The following is a 13039-nucleotide window of genomic DNA, read 5'->3' on the forward strand; positions in this document are numbered from 1 at the left end:
CTGGTTTGAATCAGTGCTATAGCTACCTGGAACAACAGAGGTTCCTGTAAGTGCTGTCTGTACCGTAGTAATAGGGGAAGATAATATTTTTAACTGATTTATGTGATATTATTTTAGAAAGACAACTAAACAAACCTATGGTCCCCTTTTCTGTAGCTTTCTATTGTTGCAGATGACCATGGAACTGAAAATTTGCAGCTGTTTGAGTCACAGCACTGATGTAGAAAGTAGAAAAACTTATCAGACCTACTTACAAGCTCAATTTGGAATTTCAAGTGTATTTATAAATCATACATAGGCACACATAGACAGCGATAAAACTGATTTGCAAGTTTCACTTACAAGTTTACTGTTCTCATTTAGAAAGAAACTTCTAACATGATAAAATCTGAGATTTATGGAGACTGGTTCTCATAAATATGTAGCCCTCCAATTTGCAATTTTTTTGAATATTGGCAACTGCATGTCAAAAGAAAACCAGCTTTCACAGATCAGGTGCTAATATTGCTATTTCTATCTATCCTTGACAGAATCTATTTTAGCCTAAGCCAATGAGTGTTTCACAAAAGTTATATTTTCATAAGAAACATAATTTTGAAGTTGTCTCTTGAAAATTAGTTTTCCACCTCCAATTCCTATCATACTATGAACATCTGAAAGCAAAAACATCTTTGTAAATACTTGAAGGATACTAACAGACATGCTATAATACTTTTTTAGAAATTTTCCTCAGTGTAGTTTGAACAATGTTAGTATTTCTGTGAGATGCAATCATTAAAAAATAAGTGAAAAAAAACCAATGAAAACCAAAGCTGCATATGGTCTTTATACATAGAATTCTTTTAAAATGTGTGTAATTCACTCAATTTAAAGTATCAAAAATCAGAATAATAATAGTTAGAATAATCAAACTTTTGACTACACAATTCCAGAAATATTTTTTCCCTAAATTTCTCTTTTAATTATTTTTTTGTTTCCAGCTTACCAATAAGGCATCTGATGGGAGAACTTGTCTTCCATGTCCAATGTATTATGTTCCTGATATGCCTGATATTTTGTTCTCCATTGAAATTTGCAGAATCTGGAACCTGTATTTTCTCTGTTACATGATGATGGAGAAGAAAACAGAGACATTGATTAGAAAATCATATATATATATATCTACACACACACACACACACACACACACACACACACACACACACACAGACACATTGTAATAATTCAGCATACCTTCCCCTGAGGGTCAGCAAATAGTGACAGTCTAAGAAGCGTGCTGAATTTTGTGTACATTGTAGCAAAGCCTAGCACTGACAAGGGAGGCGCTAACTTAGAGGATAGTGCTTTTGTCTTTGACTTTCCACAGGAGATTTGAAGCCAAATTAATACAGTGAGAGTGCTTAATTGAGGAAGAGGTGACATTGTTCACCTCAAACCCAGGGCAAATGGTCAGGGTAAGGTTAAATGATGAAACTGAAGAGAAATTGTAACATTTCACTGAATGACACAAGTTTTCATTTCGTCAATGATTTGATATATCCCACCAGTCCTAAAGCCCATCTGCAAAATGTCTTAAGAGTGGAATCAAAACATTTCAATTAGGAGAATGAACATGTCAGCTCCTAAGGGAGTGTTGGGAGAACTGCTAGGAGGAAAAAAATACCCAGGAGATGTAGAAGAGCACCATGGCAGGGAAAATGCAACCACTGGGTAAGGAATAAAACTGTGATGGGTTATTGGGGTGTATATTAAAGGAAGATCTCACCACGTTTCTTCACTTCTAACACATGGTAGGAATACCTGTGATCTCACAGGATAGAACTAATTCGTTTTTGTTTTATCAAATGGGGTTAGCTTTTTAAAGCTTCCCTCTGGAGCTCTTAAAGAAAGGTTCAGAATCACCTTTAAGTGTGTCTTCACCAGCACTAGAAGAGGATCTTTTTTAGGCCTAAATCCTGAGAGAGGAATTTCATGCTTGTGTGCATCTGTGCATTCATCATCCATTCAAGAACAGTCAGAATTGTGTACGACACCATGAGAATTACAGAAGTTGACAAAACAATTTAAGATTACAGTCAGTAAAGCACATTAAAAACTAATAAAACCCTAACTGCTCCTCTGATATTTTAAATGGATTTGAGGGGCTATGAGAGTTTGTTCCACCTGAAAGTCTGAGAAAAAAATTCTGTTTAAAACTATGGAAATGGATAGCTTTGATCCAAAGCATCGTTATAATTTCATGTATAGGCATATTGAGTTCTCCCCAAAGATGGAAAGAGTTGTATGCATACAAGAACAATTTATTTGCATGCAAGATATTTGGGGCAGGGAGATGGAAGAGGCTGCCAACTGCCTTTAGTGATGCTACTTATGCTTTCCACTACCTCTTTTATTTTTCCTAATTTTTTCTCTCCCTCCTCCCACTGACCACGGGCTTTCCCACACTTTAATAATCTCACTGTTGCCTTGCAACGTTGGTGTATGAATATACCTTTCCTTTTGAGAAGAGCAATTAGAGCAGAATTTAAGTTTAGGGCACAGCAATTAAAGAACTACCGGCCTTGTTGATGGAGAGGAGTATTGCAGAGGACCTGGTACAATCAGGCTTATAGGAGCAGATTTGTAGGAGCAGTAAACAGTCCCTGACTTACCGCTGGAGACTTCCCATTTACTGTGTGACTGGCAGGGAAGACTGAAAGATCCTCTCCTTGGATACATCAAACAGAATGCGTGTCCTCCCGGGGCTCACGCTGGCTCAGGCAACTACAATATTTTCAGCTTTTCTGATCTGAAGCAGTCCCAGACAAATTGCTTGCCAGCTTGCCAAATTGGTTTAGAACTGGAAGTAGGAAACCAGGCACCCATCTTTTACACCAATCTTTAAAAAGACCAGAGAATAATTTGATGCATATTCTTCTTCTGATGTAAACAAACAGGAAAGGTTTTATTTCAGTTTTGCACACAGATACATGCAGACCACTTTGGGACAGGAAAAAAAACCAATTTTTCCTTGTGAGGATAAATATTTTCAAAAACTTAATTAACCAACATTTATAAATAAAAATATGACTGACTACTCAAAATTAAACCAAAAGTGGCATAAATAATAATGATACAGTAAAAAGAGATACATATCTAAATATCAACATTACCATGGTAAGAACAATATTTTCAGTAGAGAATATTTTTGGGAAAGAATGAGGGTTGTTTCCATAATGAGATAAAAAAAAGAGTAAATTATCTTGTTATTCCCCATTGAGCAGATTATTTAGTATTAGATCAACTTTTGCATAGAATAATATGCTTAGAAGAATGTACATGAGAAAGGTGCATAAGATCCATTTTCTGTATCCTTTTCTAGAACTGGTCTGAACATTTCAGTGAGACCACAATATTTAATAGCCTAAGTTATTTCTAAACATGAGATAGAAATGCTTTTAGTATGTAGATACAGTTATTTAATAGTTTTCTAATGAGAATTTATCTAACACAAATCCTATTTTTGGAATGGTGGGAAAGTAGAAGAAAATCTAAAAACAGTCACTGTCTTCTGTTAGATGAGCTATATCTGTGAAGACCTTTCTACTTAGGAAATGTATTCAGAGCAGCAACTTTCATCAGTAGTTTATCAAATAGCAAAGCTGTTGACTGGGAGGTGTCAAGTTGTTACACATCAGCCTTTTGGTAGAGAATAATTCATTTATATGGAAGGCTGGGAGGCTCCTAGCTGTTTGCTTGTTTTATACACCCTTGAACTGTTTTCACAGAAAGTGGTCACAAGTATCTTTGACAGATGTCTTATCACCATTTGTTTCTATTCTAACACAGTTCTTAATCTTTGTTTTTCAGACAATCCCTCTTCCCATAATCACAGCCAGAACATCTGCACACTGATTTAAGCAAGCAATTTTCTCTTATTAGGGAGTATAGAAAGCAAACTACTGCATTCTAGGAAGAGTCTTCATGAAAAGGCTAAGGATATATAATTTATGCAGAAAGACTGAGTCTTGGCTAAAAAAAAGAAGTTTGAGAAATTCAAGATTTGGTGTCAGTAGTTTTAGTCCCATCTGATGATTCCTTCCACAGCAGTGCATTGTACTTGGAGTTCCAAAGCTGGTGTCAGAGCTCTGGTCTTGAGCTTGTAGTAAGAAAGAAGAAACCAGTAAATGTGGAGGTAGAGCAGGTGAAGACTATGTCTTCAGAAAGTGCCTGATGTTAAACTCAGTTTATATAGGGCTGTTTGCTCCATGTGGGTTTATGACTCTTGCTTTGAGAAGAAATAGCCATCTTTTGCTGTCAGAGGACCTCACATTACATAAGTTCACAGGCTAAACTGACCCACATCTTTTCAAACACTTGCTACCTGCTAATCTCCCTTTTGTTGGAGTACCATTACTCCTCTCAGGGATCTGTAATCCTAGATGTATTTATAGACAGCTTTTCCCTCTCAGCCCTGCTTTGTAAGGCTGAAGAAACTGTTTGTCTTGTCTAGTCTTATAAATGAATCCATGTTTCCAAGACTGTGCCGGAGCCCCATGCCCAGTGGGCCCATGTTCTGTAATGAGTTGAACACTGCTAAATTACTGTTTGCTAACTGAATCTGAAAGTCTATATTGCAGACATTTAGGAAAAGTGACTAGTGGTTTTGCAGGTCTGTCTTGAGGATTTTGGAAGAGCTGATTTTTCAGTCTGGCTACTTTTTTTGTTGTTGCTTCTCTAACATTTGTGAGTCTTCTAAAGCTGAGAAAAGAGAATCACCTAGCACTGGATATTCGGTATCTTTTTTGGAGTGAGTGGATGGGGAGGCACTCCAATCTAAAGCAAAACTCCATTCTTAAAAAGGCAACTGACCACATTACTGGGTAGTTTCACCTAGATCTTTGCATCCTTTTTACACGGCTATAGCCTATATTTTTAATTCAACTTCCTTAATCTGCAGCCAAAGGCAATGACAAATGCAACCCTCATGCTGCCCTTCCACCCTCTGTGATACTGGACAGACGCGTGGCAGCAGGAGCAGCCCTGGTTCTTTGCTGACTTTTGGAGCCTAAGGAGGAGAAAATGGAGATCAGTTCACAACAAAGCCCTAGCACATGATCAGGGAGATTAGGGTAAAAACAGCTATATGTCCTCTGACTTGCCCTGTCAGTAGCAAGTAGTATAGTTCACACACTGGCTTGTCATTCACATTAATTCTTCAAAAGGAAGATGGAAGAGAGCCAGACAAGCACTCATTTGTGTATTTATGTCATGTATATAAAAATATCTTGCTAAAGTGTAATGCCAGTGATGCTAAGGGGCTGAGCCTCTCCTTTCATCCATGGCTAAAGGATTACAACAGGGATTACCTTCTGGATCATTAGTCTACTGCTGGGCAGGAATAAAGAAATCCAGCTGAGTGGACTACTTGGGTCATTACTCTTTGATTTATGATTCATACTCTGTTCAGTACAGGTGAGAATACAAGTGCTCAATGTACCCTACTTTCATAGAGAAGGGGTTTGATTCTGTAAAGATCAAATTTAATTGGGTATTGCCCATTTGGTAACTTTCAGGCTCCATTTAAATGTATTTTCCCAAAGAATGGCTAATTCAAAATTTCATTTCCCTAGCCTTAGCACTGTTGAATAGCTTTTTCAGATTTATAATGTTCTGAATGGTTCTGGAATCATATATGAGGTAATTAGATTGCTTTTTGGTGTTGGAACAAACAGAACTTCACCTGGTAAAGTCAGAATGACATTTCAAGGGGACTTTTCCTTGCCTGTGCTTTATAAATAGGTTTGCAGGATATGATTAGTAAGAAAGCCCATGACCACTAGAAAACCTGTCCCTGTAAAAAGAACTAATCCATATAAGTGTTCTATGTTATATTTCTAATTACATTACCTCTTAAAAATTCTCTGAGAGAAATCTATCAGAAATTCTGCTTCAAAGATATATTAGGTTTTATATGAATTTTTGTTTGTTGAATGATGCTCCTCAGTGTAAAAACAGCATGTTACATAATTATAATGCATACAGACTATGAAATTATTTCCTGTTAAAAAGTGAAGAAATCAATGGAGGAGAACTTATCCTTCAGTAAAGCCACAGCTTTACTCTGTAGTTGCAACAGCAGACCACAGCAGAAAATATTATGGTTTCAAGGACTTCTACACTCTTTCTGGTAAAATTTAAGGCAGATTTTAAGCTGTTGTAACCTACATTGTGTGATTACATTTTTCAAGAGCTGTGTATCAGTATAGGAGTTTGACAGGCTCAGGAACCAGAGTCTTCCAAATTCAACTGAGTAAAGAGCATTCTTTTTGGCTAGCTCTGACTGGCCAAAAATTTTTTTTCTAGTGTGCATTTCCCTGGGTAGCTACCATTATTTTAGGCTTCTTTTTATGACTGGACAAAAACAAAGGAATTTGAAAGAGCTACTCATTGTAACTTATTTACATCACAAGATGCATCATAGAGGGATACTAAAGAAAGAGACAACTTCATGGAATACTATCCATTGTGGGAGAATCTGCTACTGAATAGAATAAGAGCAATTTGAGTCCTTACTAATTTTAAAGTAAAATCTGATATTTATTTGAAGGATTGTTAAACATTTACATATTTTTCTAGGTTCTACATTGTCATCTTCAGAAACAGAGACTTGGTTAGGTCTAATTTTCTGAGATTTGCAGCTCAAATCTTGGAAAAAGCTTCTAGTTTTTAATGCTTACATGCACTAGTCACACCCTATAAATCTGCTGGAGGAATTACCGATATTCAAAATAACTAAGAGAAAAGATTAATTCATATTTTTAATTTTTGCTGTTTCATCTATGTCAGCTTTTCAGATATATGTTGATTAAAGACTTTCATTCAGACAATAATTTTAAGTAAAGTGTACAAATAACAAGTTACCAATGACACCTGGTCTAGCTGTCATTTTCCTTTTGCATTCTGCAGCTTAGATATAAGCTTAAACTGGTACATATTGCTAATGTTTTGACAAGGAAATGGAGTAAAACCAAATAAGAGTAAATTGAAAAAGAACTTACATTCTATTTGTACTTGATAGTGGTAGAAAGTTTTAAGCTGAACCATACAAACACACACACCAACATTTATTTGACTTCTTAAAGCTGGTTGTGCTGTAACCAAGGCAAATGAGTGTTTTCAATCTTGTTTTCATTTGCTAGTATTCCTTGCCAGCAAACAAGAATTCCAAGAAACTGGACTTTGAAGTGTCTCAAATAACTTGATTTAGTTAGGAGACAATTTATTTAATTAATGAACCACTCATGTCTGGATAGAATATTTGGAGAACGCTTGAAATCAATGTGCTCTTCAGATACATTATCCTTCTATTTTGATGAAGGAGCTAGCATGCCTAAGACTTCTCTGAGTTATTGAGGCTTACAGGAATGTGACCCTTTCTCCAGATGCACAACTGCTGTAGCCACATCTTGGATGAAGCTCACTGTTATTAGTTTTGTCAAAAGTAATTGTGTAGAGTTACATTTAATTACTGTGAAGATTGTGATTTCACAGGGTCCTGATACTTCATATTCCTGGTTAAATTTCATTTAGTCATGAAGATCTTAAAAATATTTCCTTAGACATAAAGACCTGCTGCTATAAGTGTAGTATGTAATTAAAACCACCGCTTTTGTATTTGTGCATTGAGTCTTATATTAAGTATATAGAGTATAGGTACTAAAAAATAGTAGCTTGGTGAACTGGATTTTTATTTTTATTTTAAATATAACTTCAAAATAAAACAGCACCTTACAGTTGATATAATTTCTTTCCATAATTTTCATAATTTCCTTTTTCCTCCATCAAGAATAAATACAAAGGAGAAAGAAAGAATGAACAAAAAGGATAATACTTGTGGAAGACAAGTTTGTGTAAATTAGCAGAGAATAAATTTAGGTGAGAAATGAGATGAAGTTTCTCAATATCACAGAGCTAAATTATGGAAGCATGTTCCAATTTGAATTTTAAGTTACTACTTCATAAATTTAGTGTATTTATGAAACTGGAATTTGGTATGGTTCTTCTGTGATAGCAAGGACTAGATCTCACATAGCCAAGGGATCTAAGTGCTCTCTTCCAAATCAACATATAAGAAAATCACATATCAGCAAATAATAAAGCTTTTCACTGTGGCTATCTGTTATTTGTCAAACTAACTGAGTTTCACATTGGCTGTTTTGTTGTATAGATTTACAGATTGAGATAAACTTAGATGTTTGACAATATTGCAGATGTACTGGTTTTACTTTTTAAAATATATCGGTAAATGCAGATACGTAGAGATAATTAGTATTTTGGGTCACAAAACACTTCCAGAGACAGTGAAATCTCATACATACAAAAATATCACTCAGAACTAAGGGAGTCACCATTTTTAGGTAGAAAATGTCGCATATGTTACCATTTTTAATGTTGCATGATAAATAACATACAATTGGGAAAATATACTTTGCTGCATGCTTATTAATTCACTCAGTGTACATGAAAATAAATGCATATATATTCCAACACACCTTTGCATCCATAGATGTCTTTCTAATTCTTGGCAGATGTTGGACTTAACAGGGAAAATGACAATTTGAAGGAAACCTTGCAGTATAAAGCATAAACACGGTCAATCAAAGCTTTGTTTCCCATTACCTCCAGGTTCATTATATCATCAAAGTGAGTCATTGGAATCCAGATTTCATGGCTCTTTAGAAAATCTCTTACTGAAAAAATTACTTTTTGAAAAAATTACTTATTGAAAAAATTACTTTTCAAATTTGGTTTTGTGTTCCACAGGAAGGAATGCAGCACTTGAGGCCTGGATTCTCTGTGGATTTTGCAAGTGCTTGCAATGCCATAGTTACTTGACTAGATCTATAGATCTACAAAAACAAAAGTTATATCCAGATCAGATATAATCTTGTTCTCGTGCACCCAAAACCCCTCTGACTCTTAGCAGCTGGGGATAGATATGAAAATGGACTATATCACTGTTTTTATGTGCCAAAGAAAGACCCATAAGGAGAATAAGGAGAAAAACTGAATTGAATCCCATTCAAGACAATGAAAAATATCATGGATTAGGATAGAAATGCAACATTCTGATATTGAGATCCTTCTGTATAGCGCTACTCAGAAATAATTTGCTAAACCATTGTGTTGAATTAATTTATTAGAGAAAACAGATACCTGTTTTAGGCATTGTTCTGCTTGTAATTGCTTTTCTATTTGCATATCACAACTCTGTTACAATCACATAAGAAAAGTATCCACATCCATTTAATCATAGCAGTCAGGGTGTAAGGTTAATTGAAGTCCATTTGGTAGAGCGCTCAGAGAGTTTAAATGCATTTAATAGGAAAGAAAAGAATGATCAGGTGAGTCAGTCATCTCAAATTGTTTCTCATTTATAGTAGTTAGAGATTTAGGACATCTTAATTAGTTTAGAATGAAAATTCCTGCCTAAGAGCCAGTTGTTAACACAGCCTCTGGATGAACTGAAGTTCACAATAAGTCCCTACCACAAGATGAGAAATTATTCTGTATTTAAAATAGCCTCTTGACCTAGAGAAAGATCCCAACCACGTGTTTCTGGGATGATTCACATACATAATTCAGAGGTGATTAGTTGTACTGGTTTCCATACTCCTCAAGGAATAGGAAAGAAATGGAGAAATTAAGAGAGGAAATGTAATTAATGAGCAATGAGGACTGTTAAAAAGGTAGGTCTGATTGCAGCAAGCAACTGGGAAATCTATTAAGACCACAATTAAGTTGTTATTTCATCCAATCTGGAGGAGTTCAACTTGTTATAATGGCACTCCTGGACAAGACATGATTTTGCAGATGGTTATATTACTTTAAATGTCAAGGTAAGCCCCCAAACTAAAGGGGAAAAAAAAGTCAAATGGCCTTTCCTCAGGTGTTTTATTTCAAATTCATTTCCTACAGAATCCGAATCTTTTCAGAGCCCTTGAATATCTGCTAGCATAAAAATGTCACTCAACCACGCATACAGATGCTTCCTCTCCTGCTTGGCAGGGATTTTCTTAGTAGGCGAGCAAGGATAAATATCACCATGGCATTCCCTTAGGAACACTGCATTAATGCGCATTACAGGACTTTAATGGAGACTGACTTGGAACAGAAGGGCTGCTTGCCTCCTCTGAGATCATAAAGTACAAGAATTTTACACTTTCAAGGTACAGAAGAAATTACTACAACTCAGTTTGCACATATAACATTACCTACTCTATGATGACTCTTTGCAGAAGCAGTTTTATTGGACAAAGTAATGTACTAAAATTGCAGTTCAAGGAGGAAAAAACCTTAAAAGGAATCTGAAATAGGAAATATCAAAAATGAAATAATGGAGCATTATGCAGTGGATTCAGTTTTTGCATTTTTCAACATGATCTATATTTCTTGTATGCAAGATTGTTTTCAGAAAAGCACCAGAAGGTTGACTTCCATTACTTCTGTTTAAGCCCCTAGCTCCATCTGAGATCTTCCCATTAATCTCAAAGTGCAGGTCAATGATTTCTACATGTTGCAAAGAGATATTAAGGAATGCATTTCAGTCCTATAGAAAATATATCTACCTTTTCTTCAGCCAGCCTAATAACAAGGAAATTAACAATAAAAAGAAGATACACTGATCTTCCCTTTCAGTTCATGACATATATTTTGAAGGCACATTATAGCATTTTCAATGAAACTCTTTGTTTAAAGGGTTAAAATACTTGATGATACTAAAATACGCTAATAATATTTCTTGTGATAATTGAATGCATCAACACTTCTTTCTACCTGTAGCCACTTATTCAGATTTCACTGGTATTTTGTAAGTATTACAAGTGTATTCTTACCTGCACCAGCATACTGGAAGGACAGAAAAACTTTCAATCAATCTAACAACTGAGAAAAAAATCACTCCAAGCCTTCCACTTGACATCTGGCTCAGTACTGCAAGGGAGATAAACATGTATTACAGGCATTTGGCTAAAAAAAGCCTCACTACAGCTGTTATAAAAACTCTGTAAGTGATGTCTTTGAAAATTGTCAAATCTCTGTGGCCACAATCCAGGAATTTTGTATTTTTACAAAATGAGATTACAAGATCCCAGAAGTTTCTTAGTTATTTCTGGTTCTTACTTTAAGAAAAGCTTGAGTCTGAATGCTTTTCCATGGAAAATGTAACATTTGGTCTATTGAAGGGTATTGCTTCTCCTCACAGACCTGGTTTTGTTTACTTCCTCTGTTTTGGTGGCAACAGCCCTGATACCAAGATTCTGTAGATGAGTTAACCAATGTAGCATGAGAAGCCAAGATTTAAGTTAAATATTTTGAAAGATGCCTGTGTGCGAAACTCAAGATATTTTCTTGGTTGAACATCTGTAAAGTAGGACCAAGAATGTACAGAGTGAAATGCAATGTTTGATATTTGCTAAACTGGACAGCTATGATAAATCTACAGATTAAAATTGCCCTTTCAGGTGTTGAAAAGCTGTAATTCAAAATGTATTTTATAATATTGACTTCACTTAGTCATGTTCCTAGAAGGAGTATGAAACTTCTGAATACTCTTCTACTATCTGAATATATTTTAACTGAGCAGCTGCTACAAATGCAGGTTGTTGATGCATAGTGTTAATTGGTAAGTACTGGTGAAGAATACAGATTAAAAAATAAGCTTGCATGAGCTAATAAAGCTGTGTTTGCTTCTTGATGTGAGGGGCATTAAATAAGTAATTGCAGTAATGAAGGTGTCAGATGACTTGGAGAGAAATCATGACTTTTACTGTTTACAGTCTATCAAAGCCAACTGTTTCCAACTGTGTCTGATTAGTTTTCTTTCCAACAGTTGCTTTGCCGCAGGAGGCTTTCTAGCACTCACTCTACCTTTATTCCCTCCTAGTCTCAATACATCATTGCAATTAAAACTTTGGTTTAAAACTGCAGCTTTATGTTTGTTTAACACCAATGGTTTTACAGAAATTACACCTGTGTGAAACTAGTTGTGGTTGTGTTCCATTGAGCTAAGCACACCACAAGCAAATTTCAAATTTATTCTTTGTGTCCATCATGACCAGGAGTAATGGGTTAGATCCTTGGCATATTTTCCACAGCTTCAGGATTTTTGATCAATTCCATCTCTTCAGCAGCTTAAAATAAGTTTTTAATAGTCTTGATTTAAAAATTACAGGTATCAAGGAGCGGATGGAAAATTTGTCTTGTACTGTTTGCTTGTGGATTTGTTTTCTGCTATTTTGGGGCTTGGGTTTGGTTTTTTTTTGGTTTTTTTTGTTGTTGTTGTTGTTGTTGTTGTTTGTGGGGGGGTTGTTTTTGTTTTTGTTTGTTTTGTTTTGTTTTTTATTATTGTTGTTGTTGTTTTTGTTTTTTATTTTTTTCCCAGTGCAAAGCAATATAATACAGTCAAGAGAGTCCAATTTGAAAGGATACAAGCCAAACATATATATCTGAAATAGTGATCATGATTTATGTCTTTCGGGTATCACAAGTACATAAAATTTGTATACATAAAATGAAATTCGGCTTTTTAATACATAGTCAGCTGGGGAAGGAACCATGATTCTTTTTACCTTTTCAATAGCTGTACCATAATTTAGAATAATCATGGTAAAAACCATGATTATGTAATTCATAACTAATTGCTTTTGTACATTCAGCATGTTGGTGGTGTTTACATTGTAAGTGGAGGGTATATTAAAAAGTCAAAGAACAAATAGGAGTAGCACTATTGATAGCTGAACTCTGATATTTAGTCTGATATGGGAAATCTGTGTCAGTTTCAACTGGGAAAAGGAAATATATTTCTCCTCCCTCACTGTCATTAGAATTGAGATAAAATTAGGTGTATACATCCCTTCTGGAATTAATATTTGAGATATGTTTTTTGTGTATTATTCTGTGTATTATTTGGGTGGGTGGAGTATTTGTGTTTTAATATAAAGATGTTTATTACTTTCATACAAAAATAACCTTCCATTCATAGAATCACAGAATTATA

At 35.2% G+C, this 13039-nt stretch overlaps 1 long non-coding RNA gene across 1 annotated transcript in view; it reads right to left on the minus strand.

Moving 5' to 3' along the window:
• Positions 1-382: 382 nt before the first annotated feature.
• LOC143693565 (uncharacterized) overlaps positions 383-13039 on the minus strand; it is a 100206-nt gene continuing 87549 nt past the window's right edge. Inside the window, exons 3-4 of the long non-coding RNA XR_013181376.1 lie at positions 2652-2839; positions 383-1099 (exon numbers count right to left, since the gene is read on the minus strand). This is a non-coding gene — a long non-coding RNA (uncharacterized LOC143693565). The remainder of the gene's footprint in view (positions 1100-2651; positions 2840-13039) is intronic.

Source organism: Agelaius phoeniceus, chromosome 3 (genome assembly GCF_051311805.1).
Source record: "Agelaius phoeniceus isolate bAgePho1 chromosome 3, bAgePho1.hap1, whole genome shotgun sequence".
NCBI classification, from domain to species: domain Eukaryota; kingdom Metazoa; phylum Chordata; class Aves; order Passeriformes; family Icteridae; genus Agelaius; species Agelaius phoeniceus.